Source organism: Chenopodium album, chromosome 16 (genome assembly GCF_948465745.1).
Source record: "Chenopodium album chromosome 16, dcCheAlbu1.1, whole genome shotgun sequence".
Taxonomy (NCBI): Eukaryota; Viridiplantae; Streptophyta; class Magnoliopsida; order Caryophyllales; family Amaranthaceae; genus Chenopodium; species Chenopodium album.
In genome coordinates this window covers 32,702,337-32,713,956 of record NC_137849.1, presented here as the reverse complement: position 1 = coordinate 32,713,956, position 11,620 = coordinate 32,702,337, and the positions used below count along the sequence as shown (strand labels likewise).

The window sequence follows — 11,620 nt, the reverse complement described above, 5'->3', positions numbered from 1 at the left end:
TTGTTTCTCTCTCTACAACTCTTGGTTTAATTTCAGTTATTTATTTTCTTTCTTCTATCATGTCTTCTTTTATTGCTTTGATTAGTTTAGATTTAATTATGCGTGAGTAGTTCTCTTTCTAGGGTTTATGGGGATCCATGAATAACATGAAGGGGTAATTTATTATTATTGATTGTCAATGCTAAATTAATTTCCTATTGATTGATTTAATACTATGCAATTAGATTAGCGCTGGTTTAATTGTATGAGTTATGCAATATTGATTCGAGATTCGAGAGATGAGAATTAATATTAAGGCCTAGTTTCAATAGGCAGTTTAATTTATAAATGGTTAAGTCGAGATTCGAGAGATGAGATTTAATACCGGTAAATTAACTCTGTGATTGTAATACGTAGCGAAAACCCTTTATGATCTGATTAATTGATACATTGATGATTGATTTATATGTTTTACCCTGGAGTATTATTTATTGGTGAACCTATGCCCTAGGTCTTTTGTTCATTGTTTTTCTCCTACTTTTATTTCTCCCTAATTTTATTCTTCGTAGTATAATTCCTTTAAATAACAACAACATTCGTTACCTTGATAATTTAGATTATAATAATTAATTAGGAATAGAAAGACTAGTTTCCCTGTGGATTCGACCCTACTTCCCTATCTGCATTAGTTAGAGGACTTAGGTAATTCTTTTGATTAGGGGATACGACTTTACCCTGTCAAAATTTGGCGCCGTTGCCGGGGAAACGGTTTTATTTTTATTTCTGATTATTTTTGTAGTCTAGATTATTATTTTTTATTTTATTTTTATTTTGTTTTATCGTCTCAGAGAACGCAAGTTCTTTGAGACAATTTCTCACATATTTGTTTATTTAGTACAGATCAGGAATCAAGCATGAATCCACCGCCACCACCTCCACCTCGCAAGCTTAGCGATTATTCGCAGCCGTCCCTGACGGATTTTCCACATCTTTCTCCTACACCAAATCTCGAGGGAGTGCAATTCGAGATCAAACCCCAATTTATTACTATGATTGAAAGAAAGCAATTTAGCGGAGCTAAGGGTGAAGACCCAAATCTTCATATTGCAGATTTCTGTCAATATTGCAACACCATTAGACAAGCTGGGGTCACGCAGGACCAAATCAGGGAGATTCTTTTTCCTTTTTCTTTGTGTGGTAAGGCAAAATTATGGTATAATGGATTGAATAGAACTGCACTTGGTATTACTGACTGGGATACTCTTGTTTTGAATTTCTATAATAAATATTACCCTGCAGAGAGGACAGCTTTGTTAAGGAGTTCAATCCTAAATTTTTCCCAAGAAGCGGATGAATCTTTATATGAAGCTTGGGAAAGATTTAAGGATTTGCAGAGAGAATGTCCCCATCATAAACTAGAACAGTGGCAGATAATCCAAGCTTTCTACAATGGGCTTGGATATAATTCAAGAATGATTTTGGACTCTGCAGCTAACGGAAGATTTATGAATTTGGATGTGAATATATCGAGTAATGTTGTCGAAGAGATGGCTATTCATAATTCCCAATATGGGAATCCCAGAGGATTTGCAAATAAGGGAAAACATCAAGTCGATTCTATATTCTTTTTCCAAGCACAATTGACTTCTATTAGCCAAAAATTAGACAATATTAATAATTCTAATTCATCTTCCGTTGCTAATGTTTCTGCTATTGGTACTAACCCTGTAATATTTTGTGAAAATTGTGGTCTTGTAGGTCATTGGGCGCAGAATTGTAGGAGCTCACTTGAGAAGGTTAATGCTTTTCAGGCATATAAGCAAATTAGTCCATACTCCAACACCTACAATGCAGGGTTGAAAAATAACCAAAATATGTCGTACAATAGTACGAATGTGCCTAACCCCCCACCACAGGTACAACAACCACAGCAGAGGTACTACCAACCTCCACATCAGAGACCACAACAGGTTGTTACTCCATCTGATTCTGACCTATCAGAAATCAAAACGATGTTAGGTACTATGCAGAAGCAGATGCAGAGTAGAGATGCGCAAATTGACTCATTGATAGCACATAATAAAATGATAGATACTCAGATTGCGCAACTTTCCGCTACTCTGCAAACTCGCCAGCAGGGAGCCCTACCATCACAGCCAGTACAACCTACAGAATATGCGAATGCAATTACCCTGAGGAGTGGTTCACACTATGATGGGCCTCCTATGCCCAAAGATGATGAACCTGTTATAACAAAAATTGCTAATCCTGATTCTGTTATACCAAATGATGTTGTTACTAGCCCTGCAGGGCTACAGGGAAGTACTAATAACTCTAATAATTCTTTGCAGGGTAAACCCCAGGATAAGAGTGGAGATGTGCAGGGTCCAGCTATTAAACTTCCATTCCCTAATAGGCATTTAAAGAGTAAGTTGGATAAGCAATTTAGTAAGTTTCTGGAGATTGTGAAGAATTTGCAGGTAACGATTCCTTTTACAGAATTAATTACTCAAGTTCCTGCATATTCTAAATTTATGAAAGAAATTTTGACTAGAAAAAGATCTATTAGTGAGGTAGAGACAGTTGCTTTTACTGCAGAATGTAGTGCTATTTTACAGAATAAATCTCCACCTAAACTAAAAGATCCGGGTAGTTTTTCTATTCCATGTCATATTGGTAATCTGATGATTGATAAAGCTTTATGTGATTTGGGTGCTAGTGTAAGTGTTATGCCATTATCTGTGAGCTCTAAATTAAATATAGGTAAATTAAAATCTACCAATATTACTCTGCAAATGGCCGACCGTTCTGTTAAATACCCTTTAGGTATTTTAGAGGATGTTCCTGTTAGAGTAGGTAAATTTTATATACCTGTTGATTTTGTTGTTCTTGATATGAAGGAAGATTTGCAAATTCCGATTATTTTGGGTAGACCATTCCTTCATACTGCAGGGGCAATAATTGATGTGAAAAGTGGTAAACTTACATTATGTGTAGGGGATGATAATATTACTTTTAATCTGAATAATGTCCCTAAAAGCCCCATGTTAGAGGAAAAGTGCTATAGTGTTGATGTGGTTGGTGTAAATAATTTTTCTAATAAGCCCCAAGCTCTCGTTAGAGATCCCTTGGAGGCGGTATTTTATGTTGCATTTTCCGCAGGAAAAACTAATATTTGGAAAGATGATGTGGATGCTATAGAAAGAGCTCTAAATTGTGTAGGATTTGGGTTTGAGGATGAACAAGTAGAGAAAGAGGAACAAGTTGTAGAAGTTGAGCGCGTGGTGAAAGTCCCACTCCATCGGGTGATAGATGCTCAATCTTGTGGAAAAACGAAGAAAATAAAGTGTAAAAATAAATGTCGAGCAGCAAGCAAGAAGAAGACGCAAGAGCGGATCAGCAAAACTTTGTCAACTTCGACAGGCCATAACTTTTGCGTTTCTTATCCAATTTTGGCGTGTGACCTATCGTTGGAAAGCTTTTCAAGTCTACTTTCCAATGCAATTGGAATCACGTCATTATCATTTGTATAAAAAAATTTATGAGCAAAATAGTGCACCTGACTCGTTTTTGCATCTTCTCTTACTAACACTTTGTTTCTATTTTGTCCAAAATTGTACCAAGGTGATGCATTGCAATGTTTGGGATGGTGGTGGAGACAAGTTTGATGATGAAGGGTAGTCACTTGGATTACAAGCTTCCCTTTAAGCCAATGAGGACATTGTTTGATTTAGTTTGGGGGGGATTTCTTGTATATTTAGGTACTCTTTCTTTCCCTTTCTTTTTATTTTTCTTTGGTGTGCTTAGTTTAGTTTTTAATGCTTTCTTAGACTAGATTTTATTGCTTTCTAGTGTAGTTTTTATTTTCTTTCTAGTTTAGTTTTATTGCTTTCCTTATATGAAAAAACACAAAAAAAAATGAAAAATAAAAAAAAATAAAAAATACGTTCCAATGAATTGTAAATCATGCTTCCCTGTGCCCCTTGATTAAAATTTTTCGAAATTGTTTTGATTCTTGGTTATTGATGATAAATATTGTGGATTAGTTGATCATGATTTGATATTTGGTTGCCTTGGAACCTTAACATGCGTCAATTTTGTCCAACTACATGTGAATATAGTGCTTGACTAGTTGATTTGGTTAGGAATGTGTGATTAGTTCCTGGTATGTCAATGAATTTGAGTATTGATTTGCAACTATGAGTAGTGTTTCATAACTCACTATTATGCACATGTGGAGGACGAAGGCATTTGTTTTTTTAGGTAGCTTTCAGATTTATTTAGATACATTTGTTCCCTTCTTGCTACCCATGTTGTTGCCTTGACTTTTTATTGTTTTTAGCCACATTACAAGCCATGTTTTCCCCATTGGTTACTAGTCCCAAGCTTGGCTTGGGGGAGCTATTAGTGAGTGAGGTGAGGGAGTTTGTAGTGTGCACATTATTTGCACAATTTGGGTGGGTTTGAGAAGTTATTTGTTCTTGATCATATTTTTATTTTGATGAGTTTTATTGTGTATATATTTGAAAAATAAAAGTGTGATGAAAAGGAAAAAGAAAAAAAGAAGTTCAAGAAAGAGAAAAAGTGAGAAAATAAAAAAAAAAAAAGTGAACTTCTAATGAAAAAAAAAGGAAAAAAAATGAAAAAAAGAGCAAAAAGAGAAGAAAAAGTGTTTCATGTTCAAATTATCTAAGTGAAGGTTTATCAAAAGAAAAGAAAGAAAAAAATTGAGTATCATTGTAAATATTTGAGTTTGATTTTGTTTATTCACTCTAGTTTATATTATCATATTTTTATGAGTGAATTTTGTAAGTATTGGGTTGGTTTTTATGATTGGAGTATATTTGGTGGATTTGTGTTGGAGTTAGTTTTGTTGGAGATGTGTATGATCATTATATTTGGTCATGGTTTTATTAGGATATGGCTCCCTTAATGCATAGCTTTTCTCTCACATTTCCCCAAATTTATCCTACCCTTTACCCTAGCCTTACATTACAAGCTTTAAAGACCTTTTGACCTTGTGCATAGAGTTGTGTAAATATGAAAGTGTTGTTTATCAATGCAAGTTATGACTTGACATATTCCGAGTCGACTATTAGGTTGAGTGTATGTCTTTTTAAACACACGAGTGTTGTGAGTTTGGGAGGGCATTGTTCACATTAAAGGGGTTGGTTGGAGAGCGATCGAGTACATCTTTTACTCGCCACATATATGAGAGTTGAGTGTGTGAGCACTAGTCTTGAATTCTATATGCTCTTGTGGTTTGCTCTATTTGACAATTGTTAGGGAAGATTGGTAGTTGGATGAATTTGATTGATTGACTTTGATACATATTTATCGGATTTACCTTGAATCGTATTTATTCATTTTAATTGTATTTGGGGTGAAGTATTGATTTATTTATTCATTGCTTTGCTTAGGGACAAGCAAAGGTTTGGCTTGGGGGAGTTTGATGAGTCTATTTTATATATATTTTTTATTCCCCGTCCCACGGTCATATTTGTGCTTATTTGAGCTCTACGGAGCTATTTTTATTACTAATATACGTTTTCTAGTATTTTTGTAGAGTTGGTATTATTTTGTAGGAATTTACAAATTTATGACGATTCCCGAGCTTATTGAACCACTACAAAGATATTGGAGTTTGATCGTATTTTATGACCAATTATTTTAAGCCCAAGACCGAGCTAAAGAAATTTGGTTCGGTGATTAAGGGCTCGATATATGAAGAGGTCCAAAATATTACAAGTTATTTTATTACGGACCAAACAAGGAAGAAAATTGGGTCCAAGCTTGAGGAGCCCAATCCCAAAAGAGCAGCTCAAGAAGCCACGAGATTGATTGTTGGGCGTAATGTCTGGCGGGCCCAATCAATCAAGAATCTTTGGGCCACGGAATGCGCATGATTGCTGAGCTGATTTTGGGACTTTGATTCCTAGATTAATTTTGGCAATTTTATCATAGTTTGAGACTTTGAGTTAAGCTAGGATTATCTTTTTGTTTCTTAATAAGATTCCTTTTCTTTTCTTATATTATAAGGGATGTAGTAGTACGTGGGGGGCAAGTTTTTAGCTTAGGTTCTTAGTTTTAGTTTTAGTTTTAGTTTTTAATTTAGTTTTCTTTTCTCTTTTCACTCTCTAACTTTTCCCTCTCTCTCCCTTAATTAAACTCTTAGTATTATTTTCTCTCTTGTTTCTCTCTCTACAACTCTTGGTTTAATTTCAGTTATTTATTTTCTTTCTTCTATCATGTCTTCTTTTATTGCTTTGATTAGTTTAGATTTAATTATGCGTGAGTAGTTCTCTTTCTAGGGTTTATGGGGATCCATGAATAACATGAAGGGGTAATTTATTATTATTGATTGTCAATGCTAAATTAATTTCCTATTGATTGATTTAATACTATGCAATTAGATTAGCGCTGGTTTAATTGTATGAGTTACGCAATATTGATTCGAGATTCGAGAGATGAGAATTAATATTAAGGCCTAGTTTCAATAGGCAGTTTAATTTATAAATGGTTAAGTCGAGATTCGAGAGATGAGATTTAATACCGGTAAATTAACTCTGTGATTGTAATACGTAGCGAAAACCCTTTATGATCTGATTAATTGATACATTGATGATTGATTTATATGTTTTACCCTGGAGTATTATTTATTGGTGAACCTATGCCCTAGGTCTTTTGTTCATTGTTTTTCTCCTACTTTTATTTCTCCCTAATTTTATTCTTCGTAGTATAATTCCTTTAAATAACAACAACATTCGTTACCTTGATAATTTAGATTATAATAATTAATTAGGAATAGAAAGACTAGTTTCCCTATGGATTCGACCCTACTTCCCTATCTGCAATAGTTAGAGGACTTAGGTAATTCTTTTGATTAGGGGATACGACTTTACCCTGTCAGCGCGCTGATACGTCTTGGCCCTGGAGAGCCAACAGATCTCCGGAATTTTCCTTGTCTAGCCGGTGTCAAGCTATAATCCCGATCTTTCATTTTCTGCAGCTCCTTTGTCGCCAATTCAGCCTCATTCTCTGCCTTTTTCATCCTACGTACCCTCCTCTTCCTTCAGCTTCAGTTCTTCGATATTCCTCTCTGCTACAACAGTTTTCACCTTCATTCTTTCTCATCAGCCATCCATGCTTCTGCCCATGCATTTGCTGCTGCTGCCACTTTCTTGTCTGTAAGTTCTCTAGCTTTGGCTGCACATCCCGTTAAATATTCATACTCAAATTTCGATATCGTGATGGTAGAATTTTTCTTGGAAACTACAGTTTCTGCCAGAGCATTTGCTTCTCTTAATTTAAGTGCTTCAAGCTCTTCTATCACAGCTTCTAGCCTCTTTACATTTTCATTTGTTTCTGACTTAATTTTCTGAATCTCAGCCTTGATGTTGTTTGTCAGTTGTCCCTCCTCTTTCCTCGCCTCCTCCTTTTCTTTCTCCAACTTCTCTAAAGTAACCGAGAAACTTGGTAACATCAATTTCACCTCTTCCTCAGATGCTCTAGCACCCTCTAACCTGTCTTTGGCTTTAATAAGCTTCAACTTCAGCTTCTTTATACACAGCTCATTTTCTAGCTCCCATTTTCTCAATCTTTCTCTTCTCACTCGTAGTGTTTATCAGTTCATTCCTGATAATATCCATACTTTCCATAAGTTCTATTTCACCTTCCTTGATAACCTCCAACTCCTTTGCTCCCTCCAAATCTTTTTTGACCGACTGCAACCCCAATTTCTTCTTCATCCTTGGGGCTTCTCTAAATCTTATTATCAATCTCCTTGATCAAATTCAGCTCATACTGCAATGCCTCGACATCTCTATTAGTAAGTTATAACAACTTTTTTTATATCTTCCATTTTCTCAACCTCATTTCTCAAAGCACTGATCTTCTTCCTGCTTTCTTCAATCAGGAATGAATATCTTTATGTTTCTCCTTTCCTCCGAGCCTCGATTTCTGCAAGTTCTTTCCTGGCCTGAATCTGAGCCAGCTCAACCAGCACCTCCTCTTCGTTAGCTTCTTCAATCTCGCCCGGCCCCTCATTTTCTCAAACACTACGCGTGTAAGACTTCAGTCTCAAGTAAGCACAATATGCTTCTTTCTCCGCCATGAACTTCTCCCTCACTGCACACTTGATCTCAAGCTTAACCTTGCTGTGTTCGCGCTTCAAAACTCCAACTTCCCTCGCCACCTGTTCATACTGACCATTCTCTTCTTGCACAAGCTTTCCTCAACTCGTACTCCCTTCTTATACTCTCTAGCTCTCAGTTTTGATTCTTCTATCCTCAAGTTGAGCTCCCTAACTAGTTTCTTAGCCTTCAGAAGTTCAAACTCAACTTCGGATATTTCTGACTTACTGTTATCCTGTTCGCTTTGATTTGGCTAATCCTACTCGTTGCAACATGAAGCTCTGGAGCCTTTGAAATTTTCTGCAGCGAAATTCATCACCAACAAAGTGGTAAATTTATATGAGTTATTTTTACTTTATATATATAATGCTTAAAATGTGGTGATCCTGGATCGGTTCTCATAACCCCTTCTGGTGGCTCATTTGCACCAAAACAAAATAAGTTAGTACAATGCTTAAAATGTGAAATAATATACCTCAAAGTTTGATGATACATCATATTGAGGCTTCTTAATTACTTGTACTTGATTAGCCCTTCCTCCATACATGTCAATGGCTGCTTTGACTGCCCCAACTTTTCTACCATTTTGGAACTCTCTCTTATCCATTTCAACTATAAAATGAATAATCTGTATTCGGTGACATAAACCCATCATCTGGAATATCAATATATTCCAGAAAATCTCAAATTTTTTTGGCTCATATTCCACCAAATTTGTGTTGCGGAGAAAAGCCACAAAATTTGTTTAGTAGAAGATAAAAATTTGAGAAACCAAAAGATTAGAGGACAAATTGTTTGGTTGTTATTGTAACAAGTACAGTAGTGCCAAATGCCAGCAATTTAAACATTGTTTTTCCATGAGAACTTTATTTATTTTGACATTTTTATTGTAGTGGGACGTATATGAGGCTATGAGCTCTCCTTTTCAATGCTTTTAAAGATTTTGGTATTTGGTGGTAATATAGAATTGATTAAACAACTTAGGGCTCGTTTACTTCAACTTCAGTTCAGTTCAGTTCTAATCAGTTCAGTTCAGTTATTTTGCTAATTAATTTGTAAAATATTTCAGTTCAATTCAGTTTAGTTCAGTTCTCAGCTGAAATAAACAGGCCCTTAATCTAGTTTGTGACTCTGTGTCCACTCACATGGCTGTGGCTGCGGTAAAGCGAGCTTCTGATGTCATTATTATAGTATATTTATCACCCCTTTTTGTGCATTATCATTTCTTAGAGAAGACAAAGGATAACTTTCCAAGTCTTTTTTTAATTTTACTCTGTATATGTATATGTTTTTCCTGACATTAATATCTAGTTTGATTAAACTACTTAAACGATTTTAAATATTATTGCAAATTAGTAAAAGGTTTAAGTATAGAATACATGTATATTTATTGCAATGTTTATTTTAGCATATTCATTTTATACAATAGTAAAGATATGCTCTTTTTTTAATATTATTTTAGTAAATATTATTTATGTTAATATATATTTGATACGAATATATTGTTTATTTATAAATTTATATTGTGAGATAATCTAAGATTTAATTGCTTTATTTAGAAGCTATTAATTAGGCAAGAATAGAAATCTAATAAAGAGAGACACGTGACAAGGTGTGGAGTGAGTAGTCTCTATTTTAGTATAGATAATGATGATGATTTTATTAATACAAATGATAATCTTATATTAAATGATTTAATTAAATATTATATATTAAATATTATTAAAAGTTAGATTGTATATCAAACTTTTAATTAAAATTGCTTGTATATCAAACTTTTGATTCATGAAAGGGATTCTTTTGTTAAGTTAGAGTGGTCCTTTGCTATGTTATTACGGGGAAGTATCAATCCAAAACAGCAGTTGGGACTAGCCGGTCAAGCGCGTGGCAAAAGCAGTAATAAACAGCAACTTCGAGGGTAAAACCAACATTTTCTGAGCAAAAAGTAAACAAAATTTGAATGGTTGTCCACGTGAATTTAATTGTTGTCCATGTGAATGGATGAATTACATTACTTGAATGGAGAAATACATTACATTATTTGAATTGTAAAATACAATACTCGGAATAAAACGACGCACGTTGTCCTCAAACTTCAACAAAATTACGTAATTTGACACGGGCTGGACGTTGTTGTCCCAACCCCTGTTTTAGATCTATCATGACCCATGTTATTTCACCCCCATTGCTTTCTTTTTAGGTGAGTTTGATTTATATTAGCTATGTTAGTTGGAATAGCTCATTACACCTCACAAGCTTTTGTCAAATTACCTGCTTATGTTGTCATGTAAGCTAAGCCTGAGTCTCAAGGACAGGTCAGTTTTTGTGATTTGATTAACTAATGTGTGGATTAGGACGCTGTTTACAGTAAACCTGATTATTACTGTTGTTTTTGTCATTTTGTCCTTATTTAGATCTACTTCATGAAAATCAACTAAAATTAGTGATAATCAATGTGTATTTTGTAAGACATGAGTGAATTTGTATAATAATGATATGTATTTTTAGACTTTGGACTGATTTCTTCTCGTGTTAATTAAGACTCTAAATTTCTTTTTTGGGTCTTTGTTAAGTAATCCTGTTGCAGCAAACGCTGAGTTAGCGTCTAATAGTAAATTATTCAGAAGTTTTTTTGCATAAATTTTTAATTTACTAGGTAATCCTGTATTTTGTTATATAGTCCGGCAAAACAGAACCTGATACTGTTATGGAAGTATTTTGTAACACATTAGAGTTTGAGGGACTACACTTTTTAACCTTTTGTGATATTCAACCATAGATTCCTTATTTTTAAGAAATATATTTTATGGAATTTTTGTATATTTGAGTAATTAATTAATTTTTATTTTTATTCATTTAAAAAGACTATAGCTTATATGACTTGTTGTATGCTTTTGAATTTTTAGAACTTTTTTTATATCTATACTAGTTTGTGAGTCATCAACCCGAAATCAACTTGGTCAAACTACCCCGAAACCAACTTGGTCAAACTAAGTGATAAATGAAATTGCTACTAAGTTATAACATTTACAAACATATACACTCACTAGTGGAAAAAACATCATCCGTAACGGGCAAAAAGGGCCCATCCGTAACGGGCAGCGTCCGTTACGTATGCGGCCGTTACGGATGGCCAATATTATTCGTAACGGGCAGATAAAATGTCCGTTACGAATAATGTGTTATTCGTAACGGGCATTTCATTTTGCCCGTTACGAATAATGTGTTATTCGTAACGGGCATTTCAGGTGCCCGTTACGAATAACACATTATTCGTAACGGACATTTCAGGTGCCCGTTATGAATAAGTCTTTATTTGAACTAAAATAACACTCTATTCGTAACGGGCACTATAAACGCCCGTTACGAATAACTCATTATTCGTAACTGACATTATATGTGCCCGTTACGAATAAGTTCTTATTTGTAACTGACATATTCCATGCTCGTTACAAATATTCATTAAATTATATATTTTTTTTATTAAATTTCGGCAGCATTTATTTATA

The 11,620-nt window shown here is 34.4% G+C and overlaps 1 non-coding gene across 1 annotated transcript; it reads right to left on the bottom strand.

Annotated features, from left to right (window-relative positions):
* Positions 1–1,289: 1,289 nt before the first annotated feature.
* On the bottom strand, positions 1,290–1,396 carry LOC145587056 (small nucleolar RNA R71). Its single transcript, XR_014101106.1, has one exon. It is a non-coding gene; the product is annotated as a small nucleolar RNA R71 (small nucleolar RNA).
* Between the last annotated feature and the right edge of the window lie 10,224 nt (positions 1,397–11,620).